Source organism: Callorhinus ursinus, unplaced genomic scaffold (genome assembly GCF_003265705.2).
Source record: "Callorhinus ursinus isolate GAN/ISIS: 27379988/994484 unplaced genomic scaffold, GSC_fseal_2.0 scaffold11, whole genome shotgun sequence".
NCBI classification, from domain to species: Eukaryota; Metazoa; Chordata; class Mammalia; order Carnivora; family Otariidae; genus Callorhinus; species Callorhinus ursinus.
In genome coordinates, this window is record NW_027397073.1 from 59,257,736 (window position 1) to 59,274,271 (window position 16,536).

Genomic DNA, 16,536 nt, shown 5'->3' on the forward strand with positions numbered 1-16,536 from the left:
CCAAAGTTTCCAAAAATGTTGTCTTGATTTGGTCATTGTTACCTGGAAACTTCTGACAAATGGATTTTGGAAAAGCTCTTTTTTTAGACAAGTTTGGATGAGACAAGCTTTGAAATTTGGACTAAAATCAGAGGGAAGACCTTAACTTACCTGGGACTTTTGAGATGCTGAAGACAGAAAATATTCCATAGACATATCCTGAGAAATCATTTCCATCTGAGGTGGTTTGGATCAACTCTTTCCAAGAAAGGGATGATGTGTCTATTTCCAACTGAACTTTCCCAAAAATGGACATAGTGATTGTGATATTTCACAACTTCCCTCCAATGATTAGTTTTAAGCATGACCCCAGCTCTCTTCCAGGCATTTCTGGAAACGTGAGAAATAGAAAGTCACAATCAGAGTTTATAGATGGGAAGGCATCACACATGTGGGGATTGTTATATGGAGACCCCCGCAAGATGATGGGTGCCTGAGTGAGGAGGCCACCCGCTCACCGCCTCTGGGAACAGGCACGTGGGACCCAGGACTGTGCGGATCTCGCTGTGCCAAGTTTCTTCAGGTCTTTATGGCAAATGTGAAGTTTCAGAAGTGGCTGGGGATTCTGTTCCACTCTCTCTCCTCTCCACTTTCCCAGCTCTGTGGAGCCATCCGCTTGTTACTTTTCTCAGTAGCTGTGTCTTGTCTGAGCTGTTCTCTACCACAGTCACATATACTGGGAGCTGATTGTCAATGGATGACGCCTTGTGTCTTGTGTTTGTCATTGTTGTTGGCACTGATTTGTATTGCATCCTCCCTGGGTCCTCCAGAGACTGCCCCTGATTCTTCTGACACCATCTACAGTGCTGTCTCGTCCCGTCCTGATGTACATGCAGATGCTTTGCTGAGTGGCCCAGCACTTCATCACCATCAGCAACCATGTTTCCAACACCTTTCTGCTTTCTGTTCTTTGACCTTTTCCTGCCCTGTGGGGCCTCTTCCTGCTCCAGGGCCTCAGATCTCTTGTGTTCTGGTCATGTTTGCTCTCCATGAGCTGCTGCTTTGACTTGTCTCCTGCTGTGTGTTCAGCCAACCCCACTTCCCTTTTCTCTGAGATTTTCTCTTCAGTCATGTCACCGACTTTGGTCAATGTGGGCAAAAGCAAGGCCTTCCCAAGTGTGATGTATGCTCTCTCCTTCTCTCTTTTGCTGACCAGATGCAAAAAACTCTGGGGGAAGGCTCTCAGAGATGAAGATGGGGATGACAGATGGAAGAAGAGAGGGTCCTGGGTTCTTGGATGATTCTGAGTCAAAGCACTCAGACATGCCTGCCTCCTCTGCTGACCCACATGGGAAGAATATAAACTTCCGTGCACTGACACCCCAAGATCTGGTGATTGTTTGTTACAGTAGTTAGTCTACCCTATTTCATGCCCCATCACTCCCCAAAGCCACTGATTGCCTTTTCTCACTTGCGGGCCCCAGACCAGTTTCCCTGGGGTTCCTACACCCTGAGGGAGGTCTTTCCTCTGTGAGCTCATCTCCACGGTAGCTTGGGTTCTATATTGGTACTGACCCATTTCATCAGTGCTCAGAGGTGAGATCTCTCTTTCCACTGTTTTTGTTTTATACCATTTGTGTTGGTCACATATACATAGGTTCCAGGACTATGCCCCTAATATAGAGCCTGCCTCCCTTGTTCTGAATGTCTGTTGTGCCTCTTTGGTTGTAGAATGTTGCGGGGGGGGGGGGCTCCTGGATGCCCTGCCACCTGCCAGCCTCCTGGCAGCCTTGACCGTGGGCATGAGCTGAACTCCCCAAGGTCCAGTGGGGGCCCAGGCAGCCCCAGCACTGTCCCTGTTTCATCCACTTCTGGAATATCTGCCTTTCATAAGAGCGTTCACGCTCACAGATCAACAATGATCCCCCACAGGGGGGCATTTGCACTCTAAAAGGCAGGGAGGAGACTTCTGGAAGGGCTGAATCACTCTGCATGGAAGGTTTGGCATCCTGCGGAGGTGTCTCTGAGTTTGGTGTTGTGGAAGTGTGTTTGTGTCTGTGTGGAGGCATCTCTGAGTGTGAGTGTCCAGGTGGAGACATCTCATCTCAGAGGGTGTGTGCATCTATGTGGGGACATCTCTGGGTATGTCTGTGTCCATGGGGCGGCATCTCTGATTGTGTGTACAGGGCTGCTGGGGACCTTCACAACCACTCTCCCTCCAGGCTCTCTCCTCCATCTGCTGTGAATTACCACTTTCATTACACCCCAGATTCGGTACAACCCTGAGTCTTTAAAGACATTTCCTTTTGGTCCATAATTCGATTCAATTGTTTTGTAATCAAACTTTGCTGTGTTGCCAGTGTTGTGCTCAGTGTGGGAGAAAACAGATGAACAGGACCTAGGTCCTGTCTTTGAGGAACTCACTACGGAGTAGAAGGGAAAGAGACATATGTCCTGGCAGCCCTACTGTAATGTGGACTGTAGAAAAGTCAGCACGAAAAATATAAATCAAATGCCATAGGAAAAAGCAGTTAGGCATTTAGCATGCCTGGTAGGATCTGGGTGCACGTCCTGATTTTTGGCTACATTCCTTTTGAGGACTATCTCACTGATCTCTCCTGGATCATGGTGGATGGCTTGGTTTCTTTGTCCTTCATTGTGGCCTGGCTCTGCTCTTCAATGCACTCTTCATGTTTCTCTCTATACCCAGGCAGCCCCAGCACTGTTGCAGAGAACTCTGCGGGAAGGCTCTCAGAGATGAAGATGCACAGATACTTGGGTATCGCTGGTGTAAATGCTTTTACGAAACTGTGCTTCGTCAGCAAGCTCCCAGGCCTGTGCCTCCCGATCCTCCTGGGGAGGTATACTTGCTCACCTGCCTTTGATCCTGTCACCTGTTCTCCAACACACTCAGCTCTGCTTAGATCTGCATGGCAGCTGCCTTCAGTCTCAGTGCCTGCTCAGGTCTGTGTGCGGACATCTGTCTCACAGGCAAAACACAACTCGGCTGCGGTGGCGAGATGTGGGATTGGACAGGCACACAGAAATACGTAGAACTCATGTCAGTAGTAACCATAATAGTAATTAATAGTCTGGATAATAATCATCTAGCTGCAGTGGCACGGCACTTGAAAGAATATTCTTTGGGTGTGTGGTTTTTTGTTTTTTTTTTTAATGTGCTAGACGGGACAGGAGGGTTGGGCTTTTGAAGATACAAAAGGAACCCGAAAAGGACCAGTCTGGGATCAATGTTGGTTTCACTCATGTTAATGACTACCTGGTTTCCAGACTTGGCACCATTGAACTTTCTGGACTTTTTTTTTTTCTGAGATGGTTGAAAACAGAAATGCAAATGTGGAAAATGGAATGATGAAGACAGACTGTGGGGCCCTGCTTTGCTTGCAGAGTCTTCCATCTCTTCCCTTCGAGGTGGGGACACATGGCCTCTGCTGGCTCTATCCCCCCTGGGTTTTAAGACCCACATAGACCTTGTGAAGATTTTAAGAAATGTCAGCTGTGAACTTTGGGTATGTGCACATCTGACTCCGAGTTTGGGCTTCATTCCTCGTAACACAGCTGTGTTCCTTGCTATTGGAACCAGTTTCCAATTTTCAGGAGTGTTGGATCAAATTGGCATCTTTCGCTCCGCGTTCCTCTGCTCTTGAGACCCTAACGTTTACTCCAGGCTCTGTAGCATGGACAGCCTGTCCTTTGGTTGCAGTAATGAGTTTACTCCGTCCCACGATTCCAGAGCGGGGCCCAGCCGTCACACTGACTGATGGCACTCTGCCTCGCCTGGATTTCCACTTGCCCTGTTCCACCTGATGGGACCAGAGTCAGGATGAGAATGGATGCCTGAGTTAGCCCCTGTTGCCCATGGCTTAGTCCTTTAGGTGTCGTACTGGCTTTCCAACCTCTCAGCTCTTGCAGTTGGGCCTAGGTGGCCGTCTGTGGGTTGGCTCCAGTGTATACATCCCCCCACCCCCATACATCCCACATGTGGCTGCTTAGCATTTGAAATGTGGATAGTCTGATTACAATGTGCTAGCGGGCTAGAACATACTAGATTTTGAAGACTTTGTACAAAAAAAGGCAAACTATTTAATTTTAAAATACTGATTGCATAATAAAATAATATTTTGAATATGTTGGGGCAAATACAATATGTTCTTAAAATTAATTTTACTAGTTTCTTTTTACATTTTTCCTATGGTTACTTAGAAAGTTTAAAATTCTATACATGACTCACATCAATAACTTACATTGTATTTTTATTGAATAGCACTGTTCTAGGTGACTAGAACTCTAAGCTAGTTTAGACACTTTTTGAGTGAGGGTGCGATTATCTCACTTATATACAATTTTATTATCTCTATGTGGCAGAGATTTCCAGGGTCCTTACATATCTGTTTCTCCTTTTATTCCAGACACTCAGGAAGACTTTGTAGTCTTCTATGCAGTAGCATAATGAATTGTGAGATCGCCTATCCCTCTTGTATCCCCTGCTGAGTAGGCTGTGGAGGTGCAGTCTCTCAGCCTGGAGTACTGAGTCAACAGCATGGAAGGTGGATGCTCTGAAGAATTGCCTGGATCTGCAATGGAGTTTGTGTGAATGAAAAGTAAACCATTGTCTTGTAAAGCCATTGAGGTTTGGGTTTTTTTTGTAGCCACAGCGTAACCCAACCTTTCCTGACTAACAAATGTGTTTTCTGACTGACAAATTTAAATGATCAATTTGATGTTTTTCTGTTTTACTTTGTATATAAACTCAAAGAGAATTTTGAAAAAGCAGATTTAAAAAAGTGAATTCATTTTTGTAAAAATTACTTTTGAAGTATAGTTGACATGTAATGTTATATTAGTTTCAGGTGTACAGCACAGTGAAAAAGCAGATTTTTGATGTTGTGTAATATGTTAGGGGGAGAAAGCTTGGCTAGGAATTAGAAATCTATGGAAAAAATTAGAAAAAAGAGTGAGAAGTATTATTGTCTAACAAAAAGAAAAGAATTCACTTCAAGTCCATCTTGTCTCATTCTTGGACATTAATAGGGTGACAGAAAAATCACAGACCTGAGTGATGTATATTCTAACATGTGACATCCAAGGTGGAAGTTTACAAGTAGTGTGAAAGATGCTAAGAAAATCAGAATGTCTAAAGATGTTGCAGATTCTTTCTTTGGAAACAGTGTCGGCACCTCTGAACACACGGTTATAAACTGGCTTTCTATGAAGGCCTCAGTTTCTGGAATCACTGAAGATCAGTTTTGAAGTCGGCCAGATCTATTATAATTCTCTTTAAAAATTTTTTTAAGACTTTATTTATTTATTTGAGAGAGAGAGAGGCAGAGAGAGAACGAGCTGGGGCGAGGGGTGGGGGGGGAGGGACAGAGGGGGAGGGAGAAGCGGACTCTCCACTGAGCAGAGAGCCCGATGTGGGGCTCGATCCCAGAACCCTGGGATCATGACCTGAGCCTAAAGCAGACGCTTAACCAACTGAGCCACCCAGGCGCCTATATTATAATCCTCTTTATGGATTTTACTTTGCCTCTTTCCTTGGGAGTCAAAAGGTACAAACTTCCAGTTACAAGATAAATAAGTACTAGAGACATAATGTATAAGCTGATGACTACAGCTCACACTGTGTTATGATATATAGCAAAGCTGTTTTATTTTTAAGATTTTTTTATTTGTCAGAGAGAGAGTGGGAGAGAGAGACAGAGAGCAAGCACAAGCAGGGGGAGCGGCAGGCAGAGGGAAAAGCAGGCTCCCCGCAGAGCAGGGAGCCTGATGCGGGACTCGATCCCAGGATCCTGGGATCATGACTCGATCCCAAGATCCCGGGATCATGACCTTTAGCCGAAGGCAGCTACTTAACCAGCTGAGCCACCCAGGCGCCCCTATAGCAAAGTTGTTAAGAGAGTAGATCATCACAAGGAAAAAATACTGTTTTTTTCTTTTTTCTTTTTGTATCTGTATGAAATAATGGCTGTTAACTAAACTGTTATGGCAATAATTTCATGACATATGTAAATTAAATCGTTATTCTGGACATGTTAAATGTATACAGTGCTGTATGTAATTATATCTCAACAAAACTGGAAAATAAAAAAAATTATTTGGAATTTCTTGTGTAATTTGGAATTTATAACCAGGAATTAGGACTTGGGTTAGCCTTACCTTCTCTGCTTCCAAAGGTGAATGCAGCCACTGGGCACTCTTCAAAGGGCAGAGGCAGGGGTGGGGGTACTGTTCCTGTTGCTTCTGAGTGGAGTGAAGAAGTCTGACCATTCTGGATATAAAATGAATGCTGTGAGTCTCCCTACTGGTGATGGTTGTGTAGAGCTTGGATAATATGTAAGCCCGAGCTCAATCATTTGTAAACACAAATCTACGACAGCACAAGAATTAGGTGATTGAGGTAGCTATCAAATGAAGGTATAAACACTTTCGTTGTTTTTAAGAAGCACAAAGTTGAGTGGGATGTTTCCAACGGAGAAATGTTAAAGAAACCATGGAGCAATTGCAAAGTTTGTTTACAGGATCCTTTTCGAGAAAAAGGAGTGTAGTTCTCCATCTGATGAATGTTCATTTCTGGTCTTGTAAACTACATCAGCATAGCCGGTCTGTAGGAAGTCATGGTGACGTTGTGACCGTTGCCGTGAGGGTCACTATTGCACTTCTTAAAGAGGAACCAAGAAAATGGTGGAGTAATTCCTCCTAATAATTCACAGGGTAGCAGGGAAATTATAGTCTAAAAATAATTGCAAATTTTTTGTCAATAATTTTTAAAGTCTATACATTTCTTTTTGGTGTTGGAACAGTTTGAATGGGTGAATTTATTCCTTTTTATTTTTTTGATTATCATAAAAGTAATATTTTATTATTTTTATTTTTTATTAATTAATTTATTTTTATTGTGTTATGTTAATCACCATACATTACATCATTAGTTTTTGATGTAGTGTTCCATGAAAAAGTAATATTTTAAATATTTAAAACAACAGAAAGTTAAGATTTTTAAACTGTTTTTGTGTGTGTTCTGTTCTAGTATTTGTTCATATGTATACTTATTTTCAGATGATGGTACAAAAACATTTGTATTCTTTCTTCACCTTTATCATCAAGATTTTCCAGGGTTACTTAATCTTTACGATTATAGTTTTTGATGGCTAGACAGCAATAATAAAGTACATTTACCACACTTTATGTAACCATGGTAGACATTTAGCTCACAGATGTACAGCCTAGAAAATATAGTTAATAATATACTTATGGTAACATTTCATAATGTATATAATTGTGGAATCATTATATTGTACACTTGAAACTCATTTAATATTATATGTCAACTATGCTTCAGTTTAAAGAAAAGAGCCTTCATATACTAACTTGAGCTAAAGTGCCTATATTAGCCAGCTTTTACTAGGCAGGCTGTGCCAATGAATAAAGCCCTAAGCTTCAGGGGCCTCCAACAACAAAAGTTCACTTTTCCTGATTTTACTGTTGATGAAGTACTAATAGATTTAGTCTCTTTAAAAGAAGGCCAGAGAATGAATGTGCACCGGGAGAAAGAACACTGCTTCTCTGCTCCACAAGGAAATGATCTTACCTGGCTCCTGTCTCAGGACTGCATATGGAATGATGGAAGACACTGGTGGTGATTCAGACAAACGGGGCCACCTGCACTTTCCATTCTTTGAGGAGCAATAAGGGTATGGCGAGCCCTTCTTTCTTCGTTTTCTCTCCATATCGAGGCGACCTGGGGGGTCCAGCAGCCATGGACACGCCCCGGATCCACTGTGGAATCCCACCCCAGGGGAGGATACTGGTATGAATGCGCTCAACTTGTATCAGTGGAATAATATGAGCTATCTAGGAATCCTTACAGCATTTAATGTATTTTTCCATTTTCCCGACTATCATATAGAGAGGAATACAATAACAGGAAAACTTTGTCAAGTGTCGACAAAGCTGGCATCACACACTACAATAACTGGGGGAACAGGAATTATTTTCATGGTTTACATATTACAGCAACACAAAGGGATTTAGAGCATTATCAATGATATGAGGGATTACTTGAAAGACAACCAATGGTCACTGTGTAGATTTCTTGTCTCTTTCCTCCATTTGTTTTATGAGCTTTTAGGAAAAAAAAAAAAAGAACAACAACACATGTGCCTTTTCTCCTCTGTTACCCCAGGCCTTCTGGAAAAGCCTCCCATTGACTCCCTGGGATGACAGAAGCACCACATCTAGAAGCCCCTTCCCCCATTGGAGGTGCTGAGGAATAGCAGTGGACTGGGTCTGCATGCTGTAAAAGTGAGCTGGGGGGTTTGGGACCCTCGGCGGGGGGTGAGCACCTGGGGAAATGAGTGGGGACTTTGAGACCTTGGCTAGCACACTTGAGGAGGCTGAACACGGCAGTGATGCTGTTGGCTCCAACAGCTCAGGCATTTCCTGGGCAAAGACTGAACTGACATCTCTTTTCTCTAGTTTGTAGGTCATACTCTTGCAGGGCATTCTGCGCTCTGAATCATCTAGGCAACTGAGTGGAAAGTAGCTGTCAGAACCACATACTTCAAAAACAACAAGGTATTCTGATTACAAGATTCACTTATATTCTAAGGTATTTTAATGGATTAGAACATGCTCAACATAGATTTCTCCAGTGTCTGAAAGCAGTGAATAAAAGGAACCTGGGTCTCCCACTGCCCTCGTGGGCCAGGGATAGATAAGCAACAACTTCTACATTTTTTTCAAGATGGATTTCAAACCAACCTTGTATTCCTGCAACAAGTGCAACATTTTTATGATTTAATCTACTTTTTTCATGGTGTGAACTTAATTTGCCAATGTTTTATTTAATATCTGTATCTTCATAAACGTGACTGGGCTGAAAATGTTTTGCACTGTACTCCCCTGCAAAGCCACTGGGGTCTGGTGTCTTTGGGGTGTAAGACTATTGATTTGTAGATCAGTTTCTGTAATGGTTATCAGTTTCTGTAATGGTCACTTGGGTTTTCTATTTCTTCTTGACTAAAATTTGCATTCACATTTATATCTAATGTAAATGTATGTGTAATTTGATATTTTTTCTAGAAAGTTGGCCATTTCTTCCAAGTTTTCAATTTTTTGGAAGTATGAAAGTATGAAAAGTATTCAATTCTTACTGCGATTTTTAAAATCTCTATGGTATCTGCTTTTCTATTACTAATATTAATAATTTTGTTTTTTTCCTCTCTGTCTAGATGAGTCTGGTTGAATGTTTGTCCTACTTAGTTTTTCCAAAGGGTCAGCTTTGGTTTTTGTTGATCTCTATTATATATTTATTTCCTATTTCATCAATACCTGCTCTTGTCTTTATTGTTTGCATCTTATGACTTCTTTAGGTTTCACTTAATTTTTCTTTGTTCAAGCTTTTAAATTGAGCATTTAGTCATTGACATGGATTCATTCTTTTTGGTTTTTAATATCTACTTGAAGGCAATAAATTTTCCTTTACACACCACTTTTTTGAAAAGATTTTATTTATTTATTTGACACAGAGAGACACAGCGAGAGAGGGAACACAAGTGGGGGGGGTGGGAGAGGGAGAAGCAGGCTTCCTGCAGAGCAGGGAGCCCAATGCGGGACTTGATCCCAGGACCCTGGGATCACGACCTGAGCAGAAGGCAGATGCTTAACAACTGAGTCACCCAGGCTACACACCCCTACACACCACTTTTAATAGGCATTGAAGTATTTCCACTTCCATTCTAAATATTTTGTAACTCCTATTATAGGTTTCTCTTAACCTGGAGTTATATAAGAGTGCAATTTTAGTGTTTTCGAATACATTTATTTAAAGGAATTTTAATGTGGATTTCTAAAATAATTACAAGTTTGTCAGAAAAAATTCTCTGACATTTATTAACACTTCTTTTGAACTTAATGTGAGGTCTTTCCCCCTCCCCCAAATCTTTGATGTGTATTTGAAAAGAATTTCTTCCTTGGGTAAGTGATATTTACATTTATTTATAATATTAGAGCAAGCTCTTAAATGTCATTGGTAACATGTATAGGTAGCCCACTTAACTTTTGGTGATTTATTCATTCATTTCCCAGAAAAGCATGTCACATCACCTCTTTGATTATAGATTTGGTCATTTCTCTTCATAAAACACGTTTGCTTTCGAGGAGGGCAGCTATGTTGGCTCATGACTGCTGTATCTCTGATGGATCATACTTTATATTTTACAGATACACATGTTGTCATTGTCAGGAATGATTCGTCTTTCAAACATTGCACTTCAATTTCAGTGTTGTCCCAGTGCCTGAATGAGAAGGTCAACCCCATGTATTCATGGCATTCAGGAGACACATGGTGGCAAATGCCAGCAGAAGGGGGGGCATTTGCTTTTGGCCACACTGGGCGCCATAGATGTGTTCCCAGAGCATCACAGACAGCAGAATTTGTGGCAGGTGCTGTCACTGAGTGACTTCACTCTCGACATGTGCATATCTTACTATAAATGCAGAGGCTCCAATAGATTTCTGAAACAAATCAAAGGTTGAGCAGCCGGCGACCTCACGCCCTTCCAGGATCAGAGCAGCGACACTGTGCAGGTGAGCTCCTTGCCGGCCCAGGGCTTGGGTGCTCTTCACAAGTACTGTTTGTGGAGCCGGAAAAACATCAGGTTTGGTTTGCCTTGCTAATTCCTCCAACCAGTGCTACTGTGATCACACTTGGCCTGGTGAATCATGGATCATTTTCCTAGGGGCCCATGAGATTCATTGTGTAAGCCCGTCCCCTTCCCTCCAGGGAAAAAGGAAAGCAAGTCAGCTGGAGACTATCTGATTAATATGCCCAGTGGGGAATGATCTGGGATTTGTTACTTCCAGTACATGCACGTGGAACATCTCTCAACTGATCTATGAGTGCTCGGCAAGCATTTTGGAGAGGCGGTTCTGATGGAAATGAGGACACCGCCAGTCATATTGCAGATGGAGCATCTTCAAATGAAATCATGCTTTTATTTTTCCTACAAACAAAGAAAAATATAAACTTTACTTTTTCTAAGGTATACTTCGGGCCAAAAAAAGGAGTTAAAGCAAATACTTCATGAGTTACTTGATTTTCATATCATGCTGCCTTGCTTTGGGTTCTTCTAAGAGCGGACCCTGAGAGAAGGTTTTAAGTCCAGGATTTATTTGGGCTGGGTAGGGAATGCCAGGAGAGAGTAGGGGCATGATTATGAGGAAGGGAGGCAGCCCACAGAGGGGGACTAGTAAGCCAGTAGCCACAGTGGACGACTGGAGCATCATCCCAGGAAAATGGAGACGAATCTGGGGACATGGTATGAAGTTCATGCCTCCTGCCTATCTGAGGGGAAGACTCTGGATGAAGAGCGGCCTACAGAGGTAGGCTGGGGAGTTCATTGATTGGTACTGGGGGCCTGATGCACACATGCTCTCAGGTCCAGAATAAAGCCCTTGGATACAGAGAAGCAGGTACCTGCCATTGGAAGTCACTGGAAGTGTGCTGAGTATAGCCAAAGGGCCCTGGGGGCTCCGTGCACATGGTGACCCAGGTCCAGGCTCAGGAGACCTGGGGTCACGCCCTGTGATGGGCACGGTGAGCACCTGGAGATTGTTTCCTTATCTCTCTTCTTCTCTGAAGTACTGTCTAAGGGCTGGGTTTCTGTACCCTGGGCCACATTTATGAAATTCTGCCCAGTACCATTACTGAGGGCCTATCCGCACATGCTCTGTGCTTCCCATGCAAGGCCCACAGGTGAATGTGCTGCGGAGCCTGTGGCCAGAGGGTCAGGGTCTAGTGCAGGGTGGGGGGCCCAGTGGCAGCTACAGAGCAGAGTTTCCACTGCCAGTGAACAGTACCGAGGGGCCTGGGCCGAAGTGGAAGGGTCACTGAGCTAGTGTGAGGGAAGCCGGGACAATACAGACGGAGGTTTCTAGTGCCAGGAATGGCATGAGCAAGGGGGCAGAAGCAGGACAGTGCAGGGCATGTGGAGGGAACGGCACGCCTGTCACCTGGAGCACCTAGAGGGGCGTCAGGGGTGCTCCGCGGCAGGGGTGGGTCTGTGCTCAGGAACTGACCAGGCCTTGTGCCCGCAGGAATGTTGAAGGCTCATGGTCAGATTTACAGGTAAGGAAGATTATTTAGGGCTACAGTGTGCAGATAGAGGAGGGGGCAAGACAATCCAGGCCAGTCAGGGTCACCAGTCCTCAGGCTTGGAACATGGGGGAGGGCCTCACAGATCTCTCTAGCCCTGGCCGAAGTCTAAGCTTCGCCAAACGTGCTCCTTGGAGCGATGCTGTGCTTAGGTCCAACAGCTGGTGCTCCAGTCCGAGCCCCACAGCTTAGAAGGCCCCACTCTGGTGGTTCTCTTGGCTAGGCCCTTCTCACAGGGTGAGGGGTCACAGCACCAGGGAGGCGTGCCCACCCAGAGCCGGTGTCCCATCTTCTAGACCACAGTTCTGGTCCCCAGGTCTGGAAGCCCCTGAGCCTGCTTCTCCAGCTTGCCAGCCCCAGGCCTGCCCTCAGGGCAGGTGCTGTTCAGAGAGGATGGGAGGGGAAGGCCAGTGTGTCTAGGAGCATGTGCACCCTTCCAGAGAGGGGCAGGATGGAGGGAGACAGGAAGTAGAGATGAGGACAGGCCTCCATTGTCCCCTTGCCCGAGCCCTGCCCATGGGGAGGGTGGACCTGCTGCAGGGCTTGGGGGGCAGGAGACTGTGTGGGTTCGAGCCCTGCTTGCCTGTTCCCAACCATGGCTGCGCCCCTCACACCTGCTTTATTCACGGGCTTTGGGGTAAGACACTGTGAATAACTGCTCTGAGGCAGAAAAAATACATTTGCAAAACCCCTGGCTTAAATAACCTTCCCTGGCTTTTCCAAGTAGAAAATACAATTGGAAAAGGTTTAGCAAGAGCCGAATGGGACATGTCATCATCAAAGCATCCGCCACCCCTGCGTTTCTCCAGCCACTGCTGGGTCTCTATCAACAAAGTGAGGCTTGTTTCCTCCACAGTTCTGACACACTTTGAGGAGCTTTTGATCTCGTGGTCACCACCTCTCACTCTGATTTCTTGTCCCCTTGAATTCCTCATGGCTTTCACAATTTGCCTTCTGTGGTGATTCTTTATTTTTTTGTTTTTTGTTTGTTTTGCTTTTTTTTTCAGTGTTGACTTCAAGTTGGGACAAAGCCCTTTTTCCTTTCAGTCCCCAGGCAACTGCAGCCCAGGCTGCTGTTGGGGGTGTAGCCCAGGAAAGTGAGGGTGACATGAGAAAGAGTGAGCCGGCAGCAGGGGTTCTTCCTCCCTGGATCACCCCAGACACCCCAGAAGGGATTAACCACTCACAGACTCTGCCTCTTCAGGCTCTTGTCTGCTGCCACGTTGCTCAGAACCCCATTCTGCCCCAAACTACCTCACGTCTCCTGCCTTCTTCCTGTTTGCTAGAAAACCCCTAGTTTTTCTTTTTTATTCTTTAGAATAGACCCCCTGTGTTTGACCTTCCACACAAAGGTGGCTCCCATCTGAAAATGGCATTGTCTCATCCCTGGAACCTGGCATGTATGCTTCTCCACATAGCATTCCTTTCTTCCTGCTTCTGGAAACTTCATCTTCATGCTGACCACTGGGCTGGTTAACTCCCCAGTGCCCACCACCCTCTGCCAATGTCAGCGCTGCCCAGCCCACGGACTGAAGACACCCATTTCCTGGTGTTGATTTGCTTCAGGGACCTGGGGTTCGTAAGCTAAGTTCTTTCTCTTCTGCTTCGAAAAAGTAATTAAAAGTTAAACCTGGTATACATATGTACAATGGAATACTATTCAGCCATAAAAAGAAGGAGATTGTGCCATTTGTGACAACATATATGGACCTCGAAGGCATTATGCTCAATGACATAAGTCAAGCACAGAAAGACAAAGAAATACTGTATAATCTCACTTACATGAGAAATCTAAAACAAACAAACAAACAAACAAACAAAAAAACACCACGAAAATCAGAAAAAGAGTTGGGAGTTGTGGTTGCCAGAGGTGGGGGTGTGTGGTTGGGAATGGGGAGAGGTGGTCAGAAGGGACAAGCTTCCAGTTATAAGATAGATAAGTCCTGGGATTTAATGGACAACATGGTGACTATAGTTAGCGCTAACTGTCATGTATTTCAAAGCTGTTAAGAGAATAAATCCTAGAAATTCTCATTACAAGGAGAAAAAAATATTTTTTGGTAACTTTATGGAGACAGATCAAATTTACTGTGTTAATTATTTTGCAATATACGTATGTCAGGTCATGCTGCTCTATACCTTAAACCTCCATAGTGCTGTGTGTCAATTATATCTCAGTAAAACTGGGGGAAAAAACGTTAAACCGAGGGTAGAAGCCCATATTTTTGGAACTCAAGGTGATGCATCTAGAAAGGACCAGAATAACAATGGGACCAGGTGGCTTCAAAGCCAGTCAGGAGTCAGGCCCCGGTTCTGAATTTCAGCCCTTACCAGAATCCCAGCAGGAAGGTTAACTAGAAGGAATCACAAATCTGTTGTATAAAATGCTAGAGCAGCTAGATTCTTCTTTTTGCCTTTTCCAGAATCTCTTTTACCTTTTATCTGTTCCTTAAAATCTCTCTGTTCCTTCTTCCTTCCAGGGCAGTGCCGGCCTGGGGTGGGGGGCAGCCCTGTCTCTAGGGAGCTCTGCTGATGCATTCTGAGCCTTTGGGGTCTTAGCAAAATACACTCCTCATAAGCTCCTCTATCGCCAATTCTTTCTTCCCTCCTGGGAATTTGTTTTCTTCAACACAGCCCAGGGAGCCACAAGAACGTGGTGGGGAGGAGGGTACCCTCTGGGTCACTGAGTGAACCCAAAGGCCAGCAGGGAGACTGGGGACACCCACACCACCCCCACGTCTAAGACCTCCCAGGTTTGTTCTTTTGCCCTACAAGTCTGCCTTCTCCCCAGGCTCTGCTTCCCACACAACTCCCAGAATTGGTAGCTGTAGCTTTCCTTTGCTTTCTGTGCCTAAGCATTGGCCCTGGGAACATGCCTGAGACCATGCCCTTGGACTAACATTCCACTCTGTTCTTTCCGGGTTCCCCCGACCTCCTTTCCAAGACAATTTTGATGCTACCGTCACCCGATGGTTCTAGCTCCCAGATTTTTACTTCCCAATCTGTCAACGGTAAACATCCCACTGACCAGTGACTCTTCCTAAAACACACCTTGGATCATACTTGTATCAAGAAGCTGTTTTAGAACAGAACAAACATAGACATTATGAACCTACCTCTTTTTGGCTCAGAAATCTTCAGTGTCTTCCACTAGTCAACCAAAAAAAGGCTAAATCCCTATAAATCAAACAGGCCTCCAACAATATGATTTCAATGTAACTTTCCCTCTTTATAAAGTTTTGTTGTAATTAACTTGTTGGCAGAACATTTTTACTGCAGAAAACTGGACGTGTAAGCCATCTAGAACAGGCCTGGCCTGAGTAACAGCCACCTAAGTGTCCATTAGCACAGGTCCACAGTCCCTTATTTGAAAGCCCTCGGGTCTCGTGTGTTTCAGAATTCAGAATTTTCATATTTTAGAAAGGGAACATGGTGACTATGCCATATAGTATATAAAACTTACAACAGGATCTGGGGCTGCACCCCATAATCAAGCATGTTAATATATCTGCAGAGAAATGTATGGATATTCATACTAAGTAGGATGCATAAAGACTGAGAATAGCCTCATGTTGATTCAGGTCAGGTTTTGCTGCCAAATGAAGTATGAAAAACCTTTGTGATTTGGCGCTTTGTGAATTTTGGACTAGTGGCAAGATCACCATGGGTGCGTTCTGTGACTGTCACTGCGAGCTGGGGTGGCCATTGGCTGGGGCTGGAGGGGTGGCAGGCCCCGGAGAATGGAGGTGGGGGTCAGAGGACACTCTGGACCGGGGGCCTGGGGGAGTAGGGGGGAGTGCAGCCACTCATTGGGCAAGAGCCATATGCTGGCGACCAGGAAAGCGCGCCAGAAGGCACATTGTCTTGGGTTACCAGGGTTACTCTGGGAAGTATAAACATTTGGCACAGCCAGGCCCTGCTGGGAGATGCCTGCTGAGTTAGAGACGGGTTGCTCTTCAGAGCCAGCTTCTTGGAGCGTCACTTGGCCATTCACCCTTTGATGAATTCACAGAGTGGTTGGAACCTTCCCATTTACATTAAGAGGACTGGGCAGAGGGCGAAGTCACTCACCGGCAAGCCACGGCGAGGCCACAAAATGGGGCTGCTGGTGACAGCCCTGGGAAAGCCTCACCCTGCCAAAGGCCAGACCCTCCCTCCCTCGGCATCTGACGCCATCTGCATCTGCTGAGTTTTATGAATGCCCAAACCGACTTTTCTTCAGTCGCAGGTCACCAGGCCCACACTCGGAATATGGATTTTAGTTATTAGGGGATACATCATTTTGAAATAGGAAATGATAAATTAAAGCCAGTCTTTTTATTTGGACTAAGTTTTACCTTATTCCCTAATTATCTGTACATATATTTTCATATCTCATTCTG